The sequence below is a fragment of the Bos grunniens genome, chromosome 13, assembly GCF_055505025.1.
Source record: "Bos grunniens cultivar Pamir isolate PY7600 chromosome 13, Bosgru_T2T1.0, whole genome shotgun sequence".
Taxonomy (NCBI): Eukaryota; Metazoa; Chordata; class Mammalia; order Artiodactyla; family Bovidae; genus Bos; species Bos grunniens.
In genome coordinates, this window is record NC_141177.1 from 34,234,049 (window position 1) to 34,257,018 (window position 22,970).

Here is a 22,970-nt window from a genome sequence, read left to right on the forward strand (position 1 = left end):
TCTTCCTTCGCAATGTTTATACTCTTGAGTTACTGATTATGGTCGCCATTCCTCAACTCCTCCACCGCAATCAGATTCCCCTGGAGGTCACTGTAACTGCAGGACAGGCAGGAGAGCAGTGGATCCTGTTCTTTGACTTTTCCCCTCACAGACCCTTGCATCCCTTACACAAGGGATGGTCAAGAGACTATGACCCAAACTGAAGTGTCGGTCCCTGGAAGGAGGCTGGTCCCTCTTCCTTCAGAAAGCCCAACTCAGAGGTATCAAAGGTACCTGCCAACAAGAATGTCCATGTTACAAAGTTCAACTGTATCTCATACAGGATGGCCTTTCAGAATTTCACCCCTTTGAGGCCCTAGAATTTTATCTTTTATAGAGTCATAGCAAATGGACTCATAAAAGTGCCACTAATATTCTTGATACTTTCAAGCTCAGCAATTAGCAAGTTTCTTTTTAGTCTCAGAAAACTTTCTTTAAACAAAACCCTACTCTTAGGAGAGAAACTGGGGACCATCCCTATTAAGGAAGCTCATACGTTTTGGCTTATGATCCACAAAGCACAATTCGAAAAACAAATGTGTCCTAGAGCCTCCCTCTTTGGGGCATTTCTTCCTCTCGTGCATCCCACTTTAGATTGTTTCTTTTTTTATTTTGCAAAACTTGAATTTATTATGGCTTACAAAAACTACATCTAACAATTTTACTTCCTCACCAAGTTTTTTTTTTTTTTTTTTAATAACTACCTGCCTGTAACTCAGTGCAAAATGAACACTCCTTATCAGGTTCTGTTCAAGTTTCCTCTTTATCAGTCTTTCCTGGGTGGCATGCTTTCTCTTCCTTACTTGACACTCTTGTCATGTAGCTGTGTCCCACTTCTAAACTATCCCTTTTAACCTCTCTCATCCCACAGAACTAGTTTAGTACTTCATGGCTGAAGTCATCCACAGATGGTCACAGAAGAGAAATGACTTGCCCAAAGTGACACCGCTCGTTAGTGGCAGAGTAAAGCCAGAACTCAAGCCTGAGGAAATTGGCTTGGCTCACTCTGTCTCCTCTACTGACTTTTTACACTTCACTCTGTTCCACATCTGTGTCAGTTCAGCCACATGGCTCTTCTGGATATCCTGAATTCCTCTATAAAATAAGTGAATTGCCCTAGGAATGTTAAGGTCACTTTCCAGGTCCCTCCTGGAAGGGATGCAAGCAGTTATGATCATTGACCTAGCCAAACTCTTCAGGTTCGGTTCCATTAGAGGTAAACCTCTTTTGACAATTCTCAAGTATCCAGGTAACTTTCTATTAAACTGTTTCCTTTTGCACATATTTCTGTCTCTGGTCCTGGCCAAAACCCAGGCATGCAGAAGTGGCAAACTTCTTGGAGGAAGGCCTTCCCAAGATCTTGGAAGTTTAAAGAAAGACTTTTGTGGTATTTCTGGCATAGCCAGAATCAGGAAGCACCGAATCACTCCCAAGGAAATTGTTCTCACACAATTTCCAATAAACCCCTCCCGTTTCGCCAGCCTTCTGCTCCACATAGTACTCCCCTCTTCCTCAAGCATGGAATTTTGCAGAGTCAAAACTTTCAATAGTTCAGATAGGGTTCAAATGAGCTGCTGAACTCTCAAGGGCTGGAAGTGAACCTAGCCATTTATTCTTCACTCATCCTTAGTAATGAGTATAGCAGGCTGTCACTGTCAAGGTGGTTTGGGTCACACAGTGAAAATGGATATACTTGAAAGCATTTATCAACAAACAATTACATATTATGGTACAGAATGACTACTTGTGAGACTTTACATGATTCTGACCAAGTCTGTCTGTGATAAGAACAGGAGGCAAGCAACTGTATCACAGTTTTTTGAGAAATAGTGTCTTTTTTTTCTTTCAGGTACTTTCAAAGGTGGGGACAAGAATAATAAGATTAACATTTAGGAAACCAATGAACTTCAAATTATCTCCCAACTGAAAAGTGCATGCTAGTCATTTTTCTAGATGGGGCAGATAGCAGTTTTAATATATTTCATCTGAGTGATACTTCTTTAGGTTTTTCTTTAAAATGTGTCCCTTAGAAACAGACTTCATTATCCTTTTGTTGCTTCCAATCATCACAACTTTGGGATTGATTTCAAAATACGTATTGTTTCTCATGAACTTGGGGAAATAGGGGAAGCAATTAGATCTTGTGATTTTTAAGGCTGTACTGAGGATAAGGTAAGAAAATATCATAAATTTTATTTCATGCTTTCTTGCCAATTGACAGAAATGTGCAGTCCATATGAATTCATATAACAAGGGTGGAATGTTGGAAAAACCAATAAAGATTTTGTGGTCTGACCTATAATAAATGTAGTTTGATTTAGAGTCTGTTTTTCACAACATGGCAAAATGAATCATAAAATAATGGGCCCTGAAACTCCTGCATTTTTTAACAATAGCCTGGGGACAGTTTACGGTGTAATGAATTGTAATTAACCCACCTTCAAAATCTTTTATGAGTATTTTGCCAATTAGCTCCGCATGCTTGCTAATGACTCATGGCGAGTGCATGTCTTTACAGAACCGGATTTTACAGCACACATCTCTGTGTTAACTCAGCACAAGTGTGCAGCATGGTAAGGATGACACAGGTAGATTGGAATACCCTCAACAACAACCCCACTTTGCCAAACCCATGGACTCAGCCATCATTCCTCCAAGCCCAAAGTAAACCATAATGGCTTGTGGTGTCAGAGGGCTTTGGTTTCTGACGGATTGCAAGGAATGCTTCACTCCCTGTAGACACATCTGTTGTTACTTAGCACTAACATATATAATGCTACTAATTGTGGAGCCATCTTTGTTTTCTTTACTTAGCACTCTGGTTAGCATTATTTTATCTTCATGGTTCATGGCTTTCTGCCATTGACAACATAAGTCCACTCTAGAGAAAATAAAACAACTACCAAGCTGTCTCCTTCCATTGCTTTGCTTTGAAATTAGAGAGACTGTGTGTAGCCAAACTTGATTCCTAGGATCCTACCTCTGACCTTGTTATGTCAAACGTTGGCTTTTCCTTGCAAATCCTCGTGCTTCTACTGGGCTGTTGGTTGGCTAGGGAGACTGCAGTGAGAGGCTGGGTTATGGCTTTATACTTCAGGTCTTGAGAAAGTTCACTGTAGTCAAGGTCAAACTTTCCCAACTCCTTCATTCTTCAGAGGCCAAGCCAACAAATTCTAAAGCCAACTAAGGAAAGCTAACTGAAAGTAACAAAGGAATGACTCCAATATTTCCTCAACTGTAGAAAAAGCATATTGAGGCTCTATAGTGTAACCAATATTTTTCTGCTAGTCAAGCCATGTGCCAAAATGAAGACATGCTGGTAAGTCACTTCAGTTGTGTCCGACTCTGTGTGACCCCATAGATGGCAGCCCACCAGGCTCCCCCGTCCCTGGGATTCTCCAGGCAAGAACACTAGGGCCTGGTTTTCAGAAACATAACACAACAATGTTGTACTTGGGGGAAGCTAAACCATGTAGAAATGATTTCCTAATGATGCCAGTGAAAGTGAACAGTAGCTTTTAAGCTCACGTCTTTGAAGCAGTGATGGATCTAGAATAACAGAGAACTCCAAGCAACTGGAAAAGGCTTCTGTGAAGGACAGAGACACAGGAAGAAGTGTGAATCCTCCTGAGGGGCTCCCATGAAGGGTATTGCCTTAGCACAGAGGTAAGCAGAACCTCTCCCCTACTCCAAAAAGAGGCAGGGATAGAGTAAGAAGGGAACAGATCTCATGGTAATACTTAAATCCTTGAGAATCCCCAGGTATGAACCCCAAAAGAAATTTCTTCTCTCACTCAGGGACTTAAGAGCTACTCTTTTCATTTCCCACTCACTTTCTAGGGGCATTTCTCTCACCCAAATGTAAAGAACCAATAAGGGGAAAATGAGTTCTCTCTTGCCAAGACAAACTAAATAAAAGGGATTGTAGTTCCAGGCAATGTGACATTTAATGAGCCCGCATCATACATAAAGACATGAACTGGGGACTTAGGTAGCTCCTGCCTTGGTTTTGGTTCTCATACAGTTGATGAGGGCAAACTCCAAGCTGCAGAGACTCAAAGCATTAGGAGCTGACCAAGGGTCTGAGGGGAAGAGGATGGCTGTACATCCACAGGGTCTCTATCCTCAGCCTAGTCCATGGCTACTCTAATCTAGTTTATGTGCCTCTTACCTTCTCTTATATATGAATCATTGGACATCTTTAGAAATCATTATGTTTCTAGCAATTTGTGAGTAATAGGCTGAATCAACTGGGGTTATGGTTCCTGAGAATTTTAATTAAGAAACACACAGACTATTGTGGGCTAATGCTGGACCATGTGGAAATTTGAAAGCAGAAAAAACTAACTGAAGGAAGTAAGAAAGAAGAAAGAACTTGATATGATGAAAGAACTTTTAGCCCCAGATAGCTTTCCCCAGTGGACCTTCTGTCCTTGTGAAAGTTACCGTACATTCCACTCTTTGGAAATAAAGTAGCTTTTACTGGAACACCACTGTGTAAGGAAAAGGCTCAAGAGTGAATCCCATCTCTGCCATGCACTAGTTCTGTAGATGTCCACAATGTAAAACTCCTCCTTCACCAAAGGAGGCATCTACTGTTCCTCAGCCGCAGGGATATAAGGATAAATCCACATAAAGCACCGTATTTAAAGCAAATAAATGCTGGATAAATGTTGTTTATTGTTAACAGACTTCCTTTCTTCCCTGAAAACTGCTTATTTTTCTCCCACTACAATTCATTAAATTGAGAAGACAACCTCCCCAATTGACAAGTGGCATTATTTAGACAATGGTACATATTCTGTGTTTTCCACATACATTGTCCCACTACCAGCCAAGAGAATCAGCTGACTGATAAAGAAGTTACTTAAACTGTTAAAAATGAATGAACCCTATTGATCCATATCACAGGATTAAGTTTCAAAAAAAACCCCAATAGTGGTAGATTTGTGCACTTCGTTGTTTCAAATTAACATTTGCAAAGATCAAGTTTGGGGAGTGATTTTATGGTTTGAGAATAAAGTGAAATTAACTGCATATTGTAAGTGGACTGTGCCCTGGACAGTGTCTAATTAACAAAATTTCAGAGAGTATAAAGAATGAACTTGAGCTCAGTATTTTCTTATTTTAGTGGTGGAAGAGCAGATCTGCCATAAATAGCCTTTCTGTGATCACTTACTTCATCCCTTGAGGCTAAGCATCAACTTTTTGTGTTCAAAATGGTAATGTGTGCTTGCAACTGGATAGCTTGTCAGTTTCATTTGAGAATGTGAGCTATCTCTACTATGTTCTCTAAATAATCAGTCCAGATTTGTTTTCAATGCAGTTTTTATAGAAATTGACTTTTTAAAAACCCATACCTGAACCCAAAGAATCTGAAGGAAAAGATATATCATCAATTAATTCCCATGAACCTTTAGAGATAGTACAAAGATTGAGAATTATCCCAACTTCTATTTAAATAGTTTCCTGTGGTCTGGGTTAACATTTAATTGTTAGTGCTTCAGGATTTAAAAGACTTCAATTTTCTTAAGATCAGAATGCTAGTATTTCCTTTGGGCAGCTTAAACCATTGAAGTTTCTCATTCATTTCAATATTCTGACAAATATAAGAAGTTTTTACACGGTTATACTTTAACTCCTTTACGTAGTTTTAATTACATTTTGTTTCACTGCATTTTTCCCTGAGGGGAAATGGAAGATAAGACAGTCAGCACATTTCATATTATAGTCAATCTTACTAAAATATAGCAGAATGATTTAGGAGAGGTCTGTTGGACAAAGAGAGAAAAACTGATGACTATTGCAAATCAAGTCTTATTGCTATGGGAGTAGAAGCTAAAAGATTAAATCAATCTCCAAAAATGCTATTTATTATTCTGAAGTATTTAAAAACTTTAATAAAAACACATAGATCTTTCCAATTTGAAATGGGAAACCAGTTTCAGGAATAAGATTCGGGAGTCAGCTTTTTCTAAGCGTACAAAAATATTCATGTCTGAATTAAATTTTTGCTTTTATTCAATAATGGTTTGGATGTTTACATATACAGTTTGTAAAAAGGAAGAATTTTGTTCTTCATTTCAAAATATTGAAGTGCATTTAAATGTTCCTATTTTAGTAGTACTCTGTATTTCTGTTCTTTTACATAAGGTTCAAATTAATGCAGGTTTTTTTAGGTGCATTCCTTGATATTATGTACTTCCACTTTATGTGACTTTCTTCAGAGCCACACTATATAATCACAGCATATAAATAATAAATAAGCATATAATCATAAACCAATTTTTATGAACCAAATTGGGCTTAAAATCTTGCTAAGATAGATTATAACTCAAAGGGTATAGACTTTGATACAGCCCTCCAAGAGCTTAGAAAGAAAAAAAATCTCAATGCATTAGATTTGCAAACAGGAGAGAAACTTAAAACCAGTTCAGCAAAGGTCAGGTAGGTATTCCCATCATTTACAGGTCAAGAGGGGGTGTAATTAGAGGGGAGAGATAAGACTGAGTATGTAATTTGGATGGAGATGAGAGAGTAGATAGGAGACTCATACGTAGGTAGTGATTGTGTTGGAGCAAATTTTTCCATTCCAGTGTAATATTTTTACCTCTTTTATTTAATAGGCTTTTATTTAGTATATGCTCTGTGCACAAAATAAGAAGTAGTGAGGGACAAGAACAAGAATCTATCAGATTTACTCCTTATCTACCACATACTTTTAATAAGAAGGATGAGGATAACATACCTAGTAGTCACAGAAAGCTTTTGAAACATTGTGTGAGATCACCTCTTGTTCTAATAGTAACATAGTAAATATCTCAAAACTAAAAGTAAGAAATATAGAAAATAAAAGCAGTATCATTTAGTTTATTATGTGATTTGGTGAAACCAAGAGAGAGTCCTCAAAGTGGTGAGACTTCCCAGGTAAGGAAGATGAACACCTGAAGTCAAAGAAGGATGAGTTTTCCAAGTCAAAGAACAATATATTCTCATCACAATAACATTTTAATAAAAGTTTTAAAGTGCCAACCACCTACTGGATATTTGTTTTAGAAGGAAGAGATATGGCTTTGGCCATTGTGGTGTATTTCCTACTTTTAGAGAATGTGGATAAAACTTTAACCGTGAACTTGTCTTCCTAGGGATAAGTGTCCTCCCTCTACCTTGCATAGTTAGCAGCCAAGAAGTCTGAGAACGATTGACTATGATTATTAATCCCAGAGTAAACCTGGGTGATCCATCCCAGAAACAAAGAGTAATTCAGGAGTTTCAGAAGTAGAACACAGCTTAGGACATTTTTTCAAGGATTTGACAGAACAAACCTTTCTTTCTGCATGACTTAATGTTCAGAAGTTAATGCGCAAATTTTCCAATATTTACAGAAGCAAGTCTGAGAACAAGAAATAAACATAGGTGAGGGAAGAGCCAACAGAATCACAAAGAAATGAAACCATGGTGAAACTTCTCCTGACACCCATCTTAACTTTTGACCTTTCAATAATATAACTCTATAAACCCTTTTATTATTCATGAATTTTATCTTCTACTACTTGCAATATAAAAATATCATAGTATTTCTATATGTTAAGAGTTCCCAAGATACCAATTTCTAAACAAAAGTTTTAGAATTACAAATATTACAGAATATTTTTTTAAATTTCTCATCAAAAAATATTTTTTAAAAGTTGAAGACATTACTACTCTCAAAAACATCAATAATGAAATTGATGGGCAGAATGTAGAATATAACAGGGAATTGTCACTAACTGGAATGCTGATGAAGTTTGTTAGATGAAAGAAATAAATGATCACCTCACCTGAAAAAAAGATAAGGATAAATTTTATCCTATTTTACCATCTGCACCTAGTTTAGAGACAACCAAACTTTCTTTACTAACAAGGAAGTTGGGCCACTCAATAGACAAAGTGATCACCCACATAAGGTATTCACCAGAGTATCTAACATGTAGCATGAATTTTAGTGAACTAGAAAGTAGGAAAAAATTGCAGAATTTATTTTTTTTAATCTAAGAGCTCTTAACAAATGTTAAACACTGAAGAAATGAAAACATAGATATAACTGAGACAGAGTATTTTCAAATTTCAAAGAGGATTCATGGGGCCAAAAGTAAAATTTGAAAATATGTATATGTCAAAGTGGGGGGGAGGTGAAAATGTTGGCATATGAAGAACCAAAAATGAGAGTAAAATTGAGGAGTTTTAAAAACACTTCTAAAATGAGGTTCTGATTAGTTATTTTACTGTGGAGTTCCACTAAATGATTACAGAGAAAGAGGATTCCTACACTATATCCTCTAACCCAAAAATATGCAAAGCTAGGCAATAACAGCATATCGTTAGCATAATGTGTGTGTGTGCGTGTGTGTATTAGTGGCTCAGTCCTGTCTGACTCTTTGTGACCTTATGAACTGTAGCCCGCCAGGTTCCTCTGGCCATGAAATTCTCCAGGCAAGAATACTGAAGTGAGTTGTCATGCCCTCCTCCAGGAGAACCTTCCGAATCCAGGGATCAAAGCTGGGTCTCCTGCATTGCAGGCAAATTCTTTACCATCTGTGCCAAACAGAGAAGCCCTGTTGGCTAATACTGATATCCAAATCATACAAATGCGGCCCCAAATAGGCCAACTTCACTTAAGAATAATGCAAATTCAGAACCTAAAAAAGTATTGACTGACTGAAATCTATAGACAGGCAAACTGTGAGGTGTATGCCCAGCCTTGAGTTACCCCATTCTCAGAAATGGAATCCATAGAGGTAAAGTGCCAGCTGCCACATTTGTATGATTCCAGGTAATAGGATTGGGGTGAAGGCTTGAAACAAATGAGGTTTTCTCTCTTGAAAATCAGACTGACTGATGAAGATCAGTGATTTAGAATTTGGGGCTGACATTTACTCACAAACGAGTCCTCAAAAGAAGTTTTCTCTTACTAAGTTCCTTGAACTTTGGTTGTTCAACTAGTCCTTGGTATACTAGTGCTGGGCTTGTCTTCAGAACCATCCTTTGCACTTTTTGGCTCTTTCTCTGCTCTGCATCACAGTGAGGTTGACCGCCTTGGAGTCTGTATCCTAGCCTTCCATATCAGCACTTTTACTTCTGGGTTCAGCCAACAACAGATACTGTTGGAAAAAAGGAGGAGTGTATAATGGAGAAACCAGGATATCTCTCCCTTCCCAGGCCTACACCTCCTGCCCCAGGTGACATCTCTGGCAGTGGCTATATCTCCACTGTGACCCCAGCCCCGTAAGGCAATTGCACTATGGTTCTATCTTCTACTGAGTGAACCTGGTCCCTGAGTTCTGGTAACATTCTTCTCTTTCAGTCTTTGGGATGATAATGGCTTCCTGTTGTTACTGTTTGGGTTATTTAACTTGGCTCTTCCATGACCTGTGTAACTACTTCTTTCACTGATATGTTCATTTGGATAATAAGCAATTTGGTGGCTCACTGGTAAAGAATCTGCCTGCCAATGCAGGAGACACAGGTTCGATCCCTGGGTTGGGAGGAGAAGGAAATGGCAACCCACTCCAGTATACTTACCTGGAAAATCCCAAGGAGAGAGAATCCTGGTGGGCTACAGTCAATGGGGTTGCAAAAGAAACAGATACTTAGCAAGTAAATAACAAAAGACAGCAACAAATAGTGGGTAGAGGATTTTTAAAATTTCTATAATAATAATATCTTCCAAATGCCATAGGTTTTATGATATATGAACTCCTAAAGTATCAGCTTATACACAATTCATCATCTTGCTTTTCTCCTACTTAACACACAAGTGGTTATGATTTGACATTCTCTGTCAATGTACCTGTCCTACTGTCCATTAGCAGATACTGCAGGTAAGCATTCAGAACCACCAGGTAACACCCACTTTAACAAAGTCAATAAAATGTGTGCAATGGAAAGGCATTGCTTTGAGTGAAATATTAATAAAATCCAATAGCTAGAGTGGATGTAGTAGGAGGCAGACAGGAGAACAGTGATTAGGAAAGAAAGTTTCCTAATTTTCTGAACCACTTATATAAAATATTTGAGCTTGCTGTAATCAAACATTTTTTAATATTTCTTGACTTTATATTACAATTTACTTACCAGTTTATAAATTTTCTGTTGTAAACTTTGTGTATTAAGTAAATCATTATGTTGAAAGTAAGATTCCAACATGAGGAAATATATTTGACACATCTCAGACATGCTCATTGTATCAAAGTCACTCAGTAACATCCAGTTAGGAAAACAGAAACAACTTTAGTTATTTACAATAGGCAAAATTTAACTATAATGCCACTCATCTTATTTTGGCTGATATATTTTCATAATTTTTTTGCATTCATTCTAAGTAAATTCAAATATTAGTTGCTCTCAGTAGCTGCCCTTTACCCTCCCTTTGCTTGGGAAAATTAAATTATTGCTGCCACAATTAGGAGAGGACTTTAATACTGCTTCTGCACTAGAACCACTGCTTCTACTTCAACTATTGCTACCACTAATACTACTAAAAATTTCTAATTGAGAGCTAATTCTGATGAGGCAATTTGCTCAGTTCTTTTCCTTTAATCCTCAACCCCTCTACGTTAAGCATAATATTCTCAAATTACAAATCAGGAAATTTTTTCACAAGATCTACGTCTATCTAACTCAAATCTGTGATCTTTTCCCTGTACCCTTCTGCTCACACACATTCAGATATCTATCTCATGGTTTTATGCATTCATGGATTCCTGCATTCATTTTGTATTTATCACTGTCTGCTTCTCCTTCCTCATTTGATCTTACTCTCTCCTTGTTCTCCTCTAGCCATATGATTCCATGAGCTTATCTTTGCATATTTCAAGCATGTTTCCATTTCAGAGGCTTTGCACATGCTCCTCCTAGCTTTTGGAATTCTCTCTTCCCAGATATCTGCACAGCTCACGCCTAAACTTCACTGGGGTCAAATGTTCTTCCTCAGAAATATTCTTTGAGACACTCCAATATTCTCACTTCCATGTATTCACAATCACCCTTCCCTGCTTTACTTTTCATCACAGTGCCTTTAGCTTTCTGATTCTGCAGGAGACAGTCCCTCCTCTAGGAAATACTGAGCACCTTCTACGTGCCAGGCACTTTTCTTGACACTAGGGACAGAGCTGGGAAGGAAACATAAATTCCCTTCCCTCACTGAACTTACATTCTTCATGGAAGACAGTGTGAAAAGTGTTTAGAGTGAGGCCACAGGGAGGCTCAAATATTTCATAAATATTGAGAAGTGTCTGTAAAGGATTCAAGTGCAAGTAGTTTACATGGGAGTTGGTTCTAAGACATATTAATATAGACAATCAGAAAAGGAAGAGAAGAAAATCAAAAAAGTATTATTAAGGGAGCTTTGGTGAGGATTTGTTAAGGGAAACTTCCAGAAATAAGTGGAGAGATGGTTAACTTTTGGGTGTTTGGCATTTCCTTCCAGGCAGCTCCACTGGGGACCTACGTGGATTCTGGCAGTTAAAAAAAAAAAAAAAAAAACCCTCAGGAGAAGAGTTGCCAGGAAAAGAGTTGCAGGTGTTTAGAATTGAAAGCCCCAGATTTGATCATGCATGAAAGTTTTGAGTGCCAAAGTATATGGGTGGGACATCAGCAATGTCTGCTACAGAGTCTGACAATTAAAGACACACATTGACTGGAGAGAACATAAATTGGCACAAAAGTTTTGCAAAACATCTAACTGAAAATGTGCATATACATGACCCCACAATTCTACTCCTTTTGATGTAACCAAAATAAGATAGCTTGTGTGAACCTGAATAAACATAATAGCCGTAATAGTCCCAAACTAGAAGAAATTCAAAGATCCACTGATAGTAAAATGGAAAAATATGTTATGATACATTCATAGAGCATGTACGGTGAGGGAGAGGGAGGCCGGCATGCTGCAGTCCATGGGGTCACAAAGAGTCGGACATGATTGAGCAACTGAACTGAACAGAAAGGAAAACAAGATAAAAGAAAATAAAAACTGGGCAATTGAACAGCATTTATAGAACAACATTCATTGAACAGAATGAAAATAAATAAATCAGACCTAGATGGAAAAGATTGACCTGAGATAACTGAATAATGATCACTTTATCAACCATAAAGTAAAAAAAGGAGAAAATCTAAAAGGTCATGAACTTGTAATCTAACTGTTTCTCTAAGAGCAATATATCCATTAGGCAAGAATCAGTAATTATGAAAGGTATCACTCAGAAGACAGTAGAGAGCTATTCGGGATCAGAAAAAGTCATTGGAAACAGTCAAGAGTTGGTTGGAATCATGGAAAATCAATTGACCAAGTTAGAACATAAACCTGAGATATTCTCCCATAACATAAAAGGAAGGATAAAGAAATGGAAATCATGACAGAAAAATAGAAGGGAAAAAATAAGCCTTTGTGAATGACATGGGTAATGAGCAATGATTATTTCTAAGTTATTTAGATGATTTCTTTTCTGAAATCAAGTATTCACATCAGATGGGTTATTTCTCTATTGAAAAAACTTTCTATAAAATATTACACGTGCAAAGCTAAAACAAAAAAAGGAATCAAAAATATAAATATATTCAAAATATGTGAGTGAATAGTATTAAAAATTTAAATTCTTTGCCTTTGTTAGGTCCACTCAGATGTTCACAAATCTACTTGATCCCAATTGTAACTCAGATTATGTTTAGACAAAGGATTTTCCTTAGTGGGACATAAAATGGTATTCATTTCTGTGTTTTTTTTTTTTTAACCACAAATTTCCAAGAAAAATCATGGTACATAGATTTAAATTGGTTTATAATTAATCCAGGATCCATTCAGTCACCAAAGTCTGATGGCAAAACATTTCATTTCCTAAAATCAAGAGAAATATTTTAAATGTCTATGAGAAACATTTCTTTCCAGTAACAAGACTTCACTTTGCACAATATGTTCATAACAAATCCCTTAGTAGTTTATAGTAATTTTCACTCAAAAACAGATATTGTATTTTCATCTCTTGCCCTAGATTATGCTGAAATTCCACTATAAAGGGATATTAGATAAAATTGGGTGTAGGCCGGGAGAAATATCAATAACCTCAGATATGCAGATGACACCACCCTTATGGCAGAAAGTGAAGAGGAACTAAAAAGCCTCTTGATGAAAGTGAAAGTGGAGAGTGAAAAAGTTGGCTTAAAGCTCAACATTCAGAAAACTAAGATCATGGCATCTGGTCCCATCACTTCATGGGAAATAGATGGGGAAACAGTGGAAACAGTGTCAGACTTTATTTTTGGGGGCTCCAAAATCACTGCAGATGGTGACTGCAGCCATGAAATTAAAAGACACTTACTCCTTGGAAGGAAAGTTATGACAAACCTAGATAGCATATTCAAAACCAGAGACATTACTTTGCCAACTAAGGTCCATCTAGTCAAGGCTATGGTTTTTCCTGTGGTCATGTATGGATGTGAGAGTTGGACTGTGAAGAAGGCTGAGCGCCAAAGAATTGATGCTTGTGAACTGTGGTGTTGGAGAAGACTCTTGAGAGTCCCTTGGACTGCAAGGAGATCCAACCAGTCCATTCTGAAGGAGATCAGCCCTGGGATTTCTTTGGAAGGAATGATGCTAAAGCTGAAACTCCAGTACTTTGGCCACCTCATGCGAAGAGTTGACTCATTGGAAAAGACTCTGATGCTGGGAGGGATTGGGGGCAGGAGGAGAAGGGGACGACAGAGGATGAGATGGCTGGATGGCATCACTGACTCGATGGACATGAGTCTGGGTGAACTCCGGGAGTTGGTGATGGACAGGGAGGCCTGGCGTGCTGCGATTCATGGGGTCGCAAAGAGTCGGACACGACTGAGCGACTGAACTGAACTGAACTGAATATATGAGTTAACTTAATGAACTTTATTCCACCTATTCCTAAAATGATCTAGTTTTTTTTTTAATTTATCAAGATATTATTGATGCTGGGAAAGATTGAAGGCAGGAGGAGAAGAGGGCAACAGAGGATGAGATGGTTGGATGGATTCATCGACTCAATGGACATGAGTTTGAGCTAGTTCCAGGAGTTAGTGAAGGACAGGGACGCCTGGCATGCTGCAGTCCAAGAGGTCACAGATAGTCGGACCTGACTGAGCGACTGAACAACAATTGATTACAATAAACCACATATATACAGGCATACTTCTGAGATATTGTGAGTTCCATTCCAGACTTCTAAAATAAAGTGTATATTGCAGTAAAGCAAGTCACACAATTTTTTTTGTTTCCCAATGCATGCATGCATGCATGCATGCTAAGTTGCTTCAGTCATGTCAGACTCTTTGCCACCCTACAGACTGTAGCCTGCCAGGCTCTTCTGTCCATGGGCTTCTTCATCTCCCAATGCATATAAAAGTTTATACTGTGGTCTGTTAATGTACAGTAGGCCATTAGGTCTAAACAAGTGTACATACCTTAACTTAAAAATACTCTAATGCAAAAATACTCTAATGCTCAGTGAAAGTCGTTCAGTCATGTCCAATTCTTTGAGACCCCATGGACTGTATCCATGGGATTCTCCAGGCCAGAATACTGGAGTGGGTAGCCTTTCCCTTCTCCAGGGGATCTCCTCAACCCAGGGATCGAACTCAGGTCTCCCACATTGCAGGCAGAGTCTTTATCAACTGAGTTATCAGGGAAGCCCAACTCTATTGCTAAAAAAGATGCTAACCACCATCTGAGCCTTCAGTGAGTTGTAATTTTTTTGATGGTGGAGGATCATGCTTTGACATGGATAACTGCTGACTGATTAGGACTGGTGGTTGCTGAAGGCTGGGGTAGATGAAGCAACTCCTTAAAATAAGACAATGAAGTTTGCCGCATGAATTGACTCTTCCTTTAACCAGCGATTTCTCTGTAGCAAGCAACACTCTTTGACAGCCCTTTACACACAGTAGAACTTCTTAAAAATTGGTCAGTACTCCCAAACCCTGTTGCTGCTTTATTAGATACATGTATGTAATATTCTGAATCCTTTGTTGTCACTTCAACAATCTTCACAGCATCCTCAACAGGAGTAGATTCCATCTTATGAAACCACTTTTGTTGCTCATCCACAAGAAGCTACTCATTCATTCAAGCTTCATCATGAGATTGCAGCAGTTCAATCACATCTTCAGGTTCTACTTCTAATTCTAGTTCTTTTGCCATTTCTAGCACATCTGCAGTGACTTCCTTCACTGAAGTCCTGAAGCCCACAGTCATCCATGTCATCTATGGGGCATGGAATCAACTTCTTCCAAATTTCATAGCCTACAAAAAACACTTAATAAAACTTGAAAGTTGAAATGACTCCTTGATCCACTTACTGTGGAATGGATGCTGTGTTAACAGATATGAAAAAACATGAATCTCATTGTACAGACCATCAGAGTTCTTGGGTGACCAAGTGCATTGTCAGTGAGCGGTACTATTTTTAAAGGAAACTTTTTTATTTCCTGAGGAATAGGTCTCAACAGTGGGCTTGAAGTATTCAGCAAAACATGTTGTAAACAGATGTGCTGTCATCAGGCTTTGTTGTTCCATTCATAGAAAACAGGCAGAATCAATTTAGCGTAATTTTTAAAGGACTTGGACTTGCAAAATGTTAAATGAGCACTGGCTTCAGCTTAAAGTCACTATTGCATTGCTGCTGCTGCTGCTAAGTCGATTCAGTCGTGTCCGACTCTGTGTGACCCCATAGACGGCAGCCCACCAGGCCCTGATGTCCCTGGGATTCTCCAGGCAAGAACACTGGAGTGGGTTGCCATTTCCTTCTCCAATGCATGAAAGTGAAAAGTGAAAGGGAAGTGGCTCAGTCGTGTCTGACCCTTAGCGACCCCATGGACTGCAGCCTACCAGGCTCCTCCGTCCATGGGATTTTCTAGGCAAAAGTACTGGAGTGGGGTGCCATTGCCTTCTCTGCACTATTGCATTAGCCCCTAACAAAAGAGTCAGCTTGTCTTTTGAACGTTTGAGGCCAGGATTGACTTCTCTTTAGCGGTGGAAGTTCTACCTTCCATCTTCTTCCAATAGAAGATTGTTTTATTTAAATTAAAAATCTGTTGTTTAGTGTAACTACCTTCATTATTTATCTTAGCTGCATCCTCTGGATAACTTGCTGTGGCTTCTACATCAGCCCTTGCTGCTTTACCTTGCACTTTTATATTACGGAAAAGGCTTCTTTCCTTAAACTTCACAAACCAACCCCTGCTAGTTTTGAACTTTTCTTCTGCAGTTTCCTCATCTTACTCAATCTTCAAAGAATTGAAAAGCTTTGCTCTGGATTAGGTTTTCGCTTAAGGGAATGTTGTCGGTCAGGTCAGTAGCTCAGTCATGTCCGACTCTTTGCAACTCCATGTACTGCAGCACACCAGGCCTCCCTGTCCATCACCATCTCCCAGAGTTTACTCAAACTCATGTCCATTGAGTCGGTGATGCCATCCAACCATCTCATCCTCTGTCATCCCCTTCTCCTCCTGCCCCCAATCTTTCCCAACATCAGGGTCTTTTCAAATGAGTCCGTTCTTCGCATTAGGTGGCCAAAGGACTGGGGTTTCAGTTTCAGAATCAGTTCTTCCAATGAATATTCAGGAAATCAGTACTGAATATTTCCTTTAGGATGGACTAGTTTGATCTCCTTGCAGTCCAAGGGACTCTCAAGAGTCATTTCCAACACCACAGTTCAAAAGCACCAATTCTTCGGCACTCAGCTTTCTTTATAATTCAACTCTCACATCCATACATGACTACTGGAAAAACCATAGCTTTGAGTAGACAGACCTTTGTTGGCAAAGCAATGTTTCTGCTTTTTAATATGCTGTCTAGATTGGTCATAATTCTTCTTCCAAGGAGCAAGTATCTTTTAATTTCTTGGCTTCAGTTACCATCTGCAGAGGCTCTTTAGTTCTTCTTCACTTTCTGCCATAAACATGGTGTAATCTGCGTATCTGATGTTATTGATATTTCTCCCATCAATCCTGATTCCAGCTTGTGCTTCACCCAGCCCAGCGTTTCTCATGATGTACTCTGCATAGAAGTTAAATAAGCAGGGTGACAATACACAGCCTTGATGTATTCCTTTCTCGATTTGGAACCAGTCTGTAGTTCCATGACCAGTTCTAACTGTTGCTTCCTGACCTGCATACAGATTTCTCAGGAGGCAGGTCAGGTGATCTGGTATTCCCATCTCTTTCAGAATTTTCCAGTTTGTTGTGATCCACACAGTCAAAGGCTTTGGCATAGTCAATAAACCAGAAATAGATGTTTTTCTGGAACTCTCTTGCTTTTTCGGTGATCCAATGGATGTCAGCAATTTAATCTCTGGTTCCTCTGCCTTTTCTGAACTCAGCTTGAACATCTGGAAGTTCACAATTCATGTACTGTTGAAGCCTGAGTCGGAGAACTTTGAGCATTACTTTACTAGTGTGTGAGATGAGCACAATGGTGTGGTAGTTTGAGCATTCTTTGGCATTGCCTTTCTTTGGGATTGGAATGAAAACTGACCTTTTCCAGTCCTGTGGCCACTGCTGAGTTTTCCAAATTTCCTGGCATATTGAGTGCAGCACTTTCACAGCATCATCTTTTAGAATTTGAAATAGCTCAACTGGAATCCCATCACTTCCACTAGCTTTGTTCTTAGTGATGCTTCCTAAGGCCCACTTGACTTCACATTCCAGGATGTCTGGCTCTAGGTCAGTGATCACACCATCATGATTATCTGGGTGGTGAAGATCTATTTTGTATTGTTCTTCTGTGTATTCTTGCCACCTTGATTTTATATTGAGATCTCTAAAATGTTCTGCCATATCAGTAGTAAGATGTTTCCCTTTCTTATCATTTATGTGTTCATTGGAGTAGCACTGTTTATTTCCTACAAGAACTTTTCCTTTGTTTTCACAACTTGGCTAACTGGTGCAAGAGGCCTAGTCGTTGATATCGACTTGTCTTCCTCACTAATCTTAATTATCTGTAGCTTTTGACTTAAAGTGAGAGATGTACTGCTCTTCCTTTCACTGGAACACTTAAAAGTCATTGTAGTATTATTAATTGGTCTAATTTCAGTATTGTTGTGTCTCCGGCGATAAGGAGGCCTGAGGAGAGGAAGAGAGATAGGAAGCAGCCAGTCTGAACAAATACAACATTTATCAACTACGTTTACTGTCTTAAATGGATATGACTCCTGGTGCCCAGAAATAATTACAGTAGGAACACCAGATATCATTAATCACAGATTACCATAGCAAATAAAATAATCATGAAAAAATTTGAAATATTGCAAGAATTATCAAAATGAATGGAAGAATTCATTCATAAATGAATTAAGAATTACCACAATGTGACAAGAAGACACATGTTACCAAAATGTGACACACAGACTTGAAGTGAGCAAATGCTGTTGGAAAAATAGTGCCAATAGTTTTGCTTGATGAAGGGTTACTGCAAACCTATATACAGTAAAAAAAAACACACCCCCACACACACACCCAATACGAATTGTAATGGGTTTCCTAGGCAGCACCAGTGGTAAAATCGCTGCCTGCCAATGCGGGAGATGCAAGAGTCTCAGGTTTGATCCCTGGGTGAGGAAGATCCTCTGGCGTAGGAAATGGCAGCCTGCTCTAGTATTCTTGCCTGGAAAATTCCACGGACAGAGGAGCCTGCTGGGCTACAGTCCATGGGGCCACAAAGAATCAGACATAATTGAATGACTGAGCACAGCACACATGTGAAACATAATAAAGCAAAACAAATAAATCAAGGCATGCCTGTGAAGTGTATTATCTGATGAACTTTGATATATTTCTACATCTAAGAAGCCATTACCACAATCAATCAAAATACCAAATATTTCTACTGCTTTCTAGAATTTCTTCAAACCCAGTTCAATTCATCTCTTAATTTGCTCTCATTCCCAGGTAACCACTCTCAATTTGTACTTTATAGATTTTTATGTGGATGGAATCATACAATAAGGAGGGTGTTTGTGTGGTTTCTTTCATTCAAAATCACACAGTGATTTGTGTCTCATCCAAGTTATTTCATCTATCACTGGTTTTTTCTTTATATTGCTGAATAGTATACCATCCTACTTCAACAATCCTGACTGAAAAGAAATAATCTCATGAAACCAGAGCTAATGAAAACCTGTCCCTGAATTTAAATCTGTTGAACTTCAACGAACCTTTAACATCACAGTGTGTGACTGATATATAATGGGTGCTTAATATTTGTTAAATAGATAAAAGCACATTTTATTCAATGTGCATACTGAAACCACTAACATGGACATCACTGTAAACCTTTCAGAAGGCTGAGTGGGCCCCAAATTTCATATCCTCCTCTACTGAAGTTACTTTCTCTCAGTTTCGTGATATGCTGTTCCTCTGCATTGCCTATTGAGTTCACGTCAGTTCAGTTAAATTCCATCAGCGTGTTTAATTCTCACAAAATCCTGTAAAGGAAACATTATCTCACTGTAAATATGAGGGAGCTGTAGCCCAGAAAGGTTATATGGCTCTCTCAGGGTTACATAACTGATAAGGACTGAATATGGAATCCACCCCCAGGTTTGAGTTCATTGCAGCTTTTCCTGGAACTCTTGGAGTGAACCCTATTGTGTTGATTGGTGTACTGGTGAGAGTACTGGTCAGTGATGTGGGCACAATTTGAGAGTGAATAAATAATTGGCTTAGTTTATAAAATGCCCATTTCTGAGAAATAGTTCAGGAATATATGTCTTTGAAAGTATATAACTTTATTACCTTGTGTGTAAGTATTACCTAGTCATCTATTGCTATGTAACTATATTATCACAAAACAACAACTTTGAAAAACACATATTTATTATCTCAGTTTCTGATGGTCAGAAGTCCAGAGCCTAAGTGGGTTCTCTGCAAGGCTGCAGTCAGCGGCAGCTGTGGCTGTACCTCACAGAGGTTCAGCTGGGGAAGGAACTGCTTCTAAACTCACATGGTTGTTGACAGAACCACCTTCTGTTCCTTGTGGGCTATCAAACTGAGGGCCTCTGTTTCTTGCTGGCTATTACACAGTGTCTGTCCTTGGTTCCTTGCTATGTGGCCTTTTCCAACAGGGCAGCTGACTTCATGAGGTCAGCAAGGAAGAGAGTTAATGGGGAAAGTCTGCAAACAAGGCAAAAGTTATGATTTTAAGTAACACAATCACATAAGTGATGAATCATCCTCTTTGCCATATTCTATTGGTTATGAGCAAATCCCAGTTTCTGCCTATATTCAAGGAGAGGAAATTAAATATCCCATGAAGAGGGAATGGAGATAATTTGAGACCATTTTAGAATCTGTTTGCTACACCCAGTGTAAGATGGATAGGAATTAACCATCATATTTATTCTTTTAAAGGTAATGTCCCACACTAAAGAAAAGAAATGTGATCAACATGTTCTATATTTATGAATCTCTCCAAAGCCAAAGCGTGGTTACTGAAGGACCTCCTTTAAAAAGATCACGCCCAGGACTTCCCAGGTGGTACAGTGGATAAGAATCTACCTGCCAGTACAGAGGACACATGTTCGATCCCTGATCCAGGAAGATCCCACATACCATGGAGCAATTAAGCCCATAAGCTGCAACTGCTAAAGCCCACCCACCTAGAGCCCATGCCCTGCAACAGGAGAAACCATTGCACGGTGCGCCCACAACAAAGAGTAGCCCTTGCTCTCCACAACTAGAGAAAGCCCTTGCAAAGCAATGGAACCCAGAGCAGCCAAAAATTAAATAAATAAAAATAAATAAAGTTAAAAAAAAGAGATAATGTTCTTACTGACTGTCCAACCAGAAGGCAAAATTTGTTCAAGACTGTAGGACTGAGCAGAACTTCTCTCATATTTCATGTTTTGTGTTTTGAGACACAGTGGCATTTCAGTGATTTCTCCCAATAACCATGCATAGTAAATAAGGTGGTTATTACTAATCCCCATTTTAACATAAGAAAGCAGAGAACTAGAGAGGCTAAAGTAACTTGCTCAAGGTCATACAGCTACCTGAGCCCCTGCCTGGGGATTGCACTTGGCTGTAAAAGCCTACAGCTATGGGTCTCAAACCCTCCCCAGAACAGCCAGCATCTAATGACAGGCCCACGCAAAGAGTACAAGCCCAGGTCTATTTCCATAAAATACATTATTAGAAGTGAAATTACTAAATAATAATGTAAGAATTCCTTTCAGCTAGACAAATCTATGACTAGGAAGCTACATACATTTTCTTATTTGGAGAAGTTATCCACAGCAGTGCTCCTGAGCTTTCTTACTTGCTGGAACTTTATCTTTCAGTTTAGTTCAGTCGCTGAGTCATGTCCAACTCTTTGCGCCCCATGGACTGGAGCACACCAGGCCTCCCTGTACATTGTGACTCCTGGAGGTTACTCAATTCATGTCCGTTGAGTCGGTGATACCATCCAACCATCACATCCTCTGTTGTCCCCTTCTCCTCCTACCTTTAATCCCTCCCAGCATCAGGGTCTTTTCAAAGGAGTCAGTTCTTCGCATCAGGTGGCCAAAGGATTGGAGTTTCAGCTTCAGAATCAGTCCTTCCAATGTATATTCAGGACTGATCTCCTTTCAGATGGACTGGTTGGATCTCCTTGCAGTCCAAGGGACTCTCAAATAGTTTTCTCCAACACCACAATTCAAAAGCATCGATTCTTCAGTGCTCAGCTTTCTTTATAGTCCAACTCTCACATCCATACATGACTACTGGAAAAACCATAACTTTGACTAGACTGACCTTTGTTGGCAAAGTAATGTCTCTACTTTTAAATACGCTGTTTAGGTTGGTCATAGCTTTTCTTCCAAGGAATAAGTGTCTTTTAATTTCATGGCTGCAGTCATCATCTGCAGTGATTTTGGAGCCCCAAAAAATAAAGTCTGTCAGTGTTTTCCCATCTATTTGCCATGAAGTCATGGGACCAGATGCCATGATCTTCGTTTTCTGAATGTTGAGCTTTAAGCCAACTTTTTTACTCTCCTCTTTCACTTTCATCAAGAGGTTCTTTAGTTCTTCTTCGCTTTCTGCCATAAACATGGTATCATCTGTACATCTGAGGTTATTGGTATTCTCCCAGCAATCTTGATTCCAGCTTGTGCTTCACCCAGCCCAGCATTTCTCATGATGTACTATGCATAGAAGTTAAATAAGCAAGGTTGATAATACACAGCCTTGATGAATTCCTTTCCCAATTTGGAACCAGTCTGTTGTTCCATGTCCAGTTCTAACTGTTGCTTCCTGACCTGCACACAGATTTCTCAAAAGGCAGGTCAGGTGGTCTGGTATTCCCATCTCTTTCAGAATTTTCCACAGTTTATTGTGATCCACACAGTCAAAGGCTTTGGCATAGTCAATAAACCAGAAATAGATGTTTTTCTGGAACTCTCTTACTTTTTCAGTGATCCAATGGATGTCAGCAATTTGATCTCTGGTTCCTCTGCCTTTTCTGAACTCAGCTTGAACATCTGGAAGTTCACAATTCACGTACTGTTGAAGCCTGAGTCGGAGAACTTTGAGCATTACTTTACTAGTGTGTGAGATGAGTGCAACTGTGTGGTAGTTTGAGCATTCTTTGGCATTGCCTTTCTTTGGGATTGGAATGAAAACTGACCTTTTCCAGTCCTGTGGCCACTGCTAAGTTTTCCAAATTTCCTGGCATATTGAGTGCAGCACTTTCACAGCATCATCTTTCAGGATTTGAAATAGCTCAACTGGAATCCCATCACCTCCACTAGCTTTGTTCTTAGTGATGCTGCTTCCTAAGGCCCACGTGACTTTGCATTCCAGGATGTCTGGCTGTAGGTGAGTGATCACACCATCGTGATTATCTGGGTCATGAAGATCTTTTTTGTATTGTTCTTCTGTGTATTCTTGCC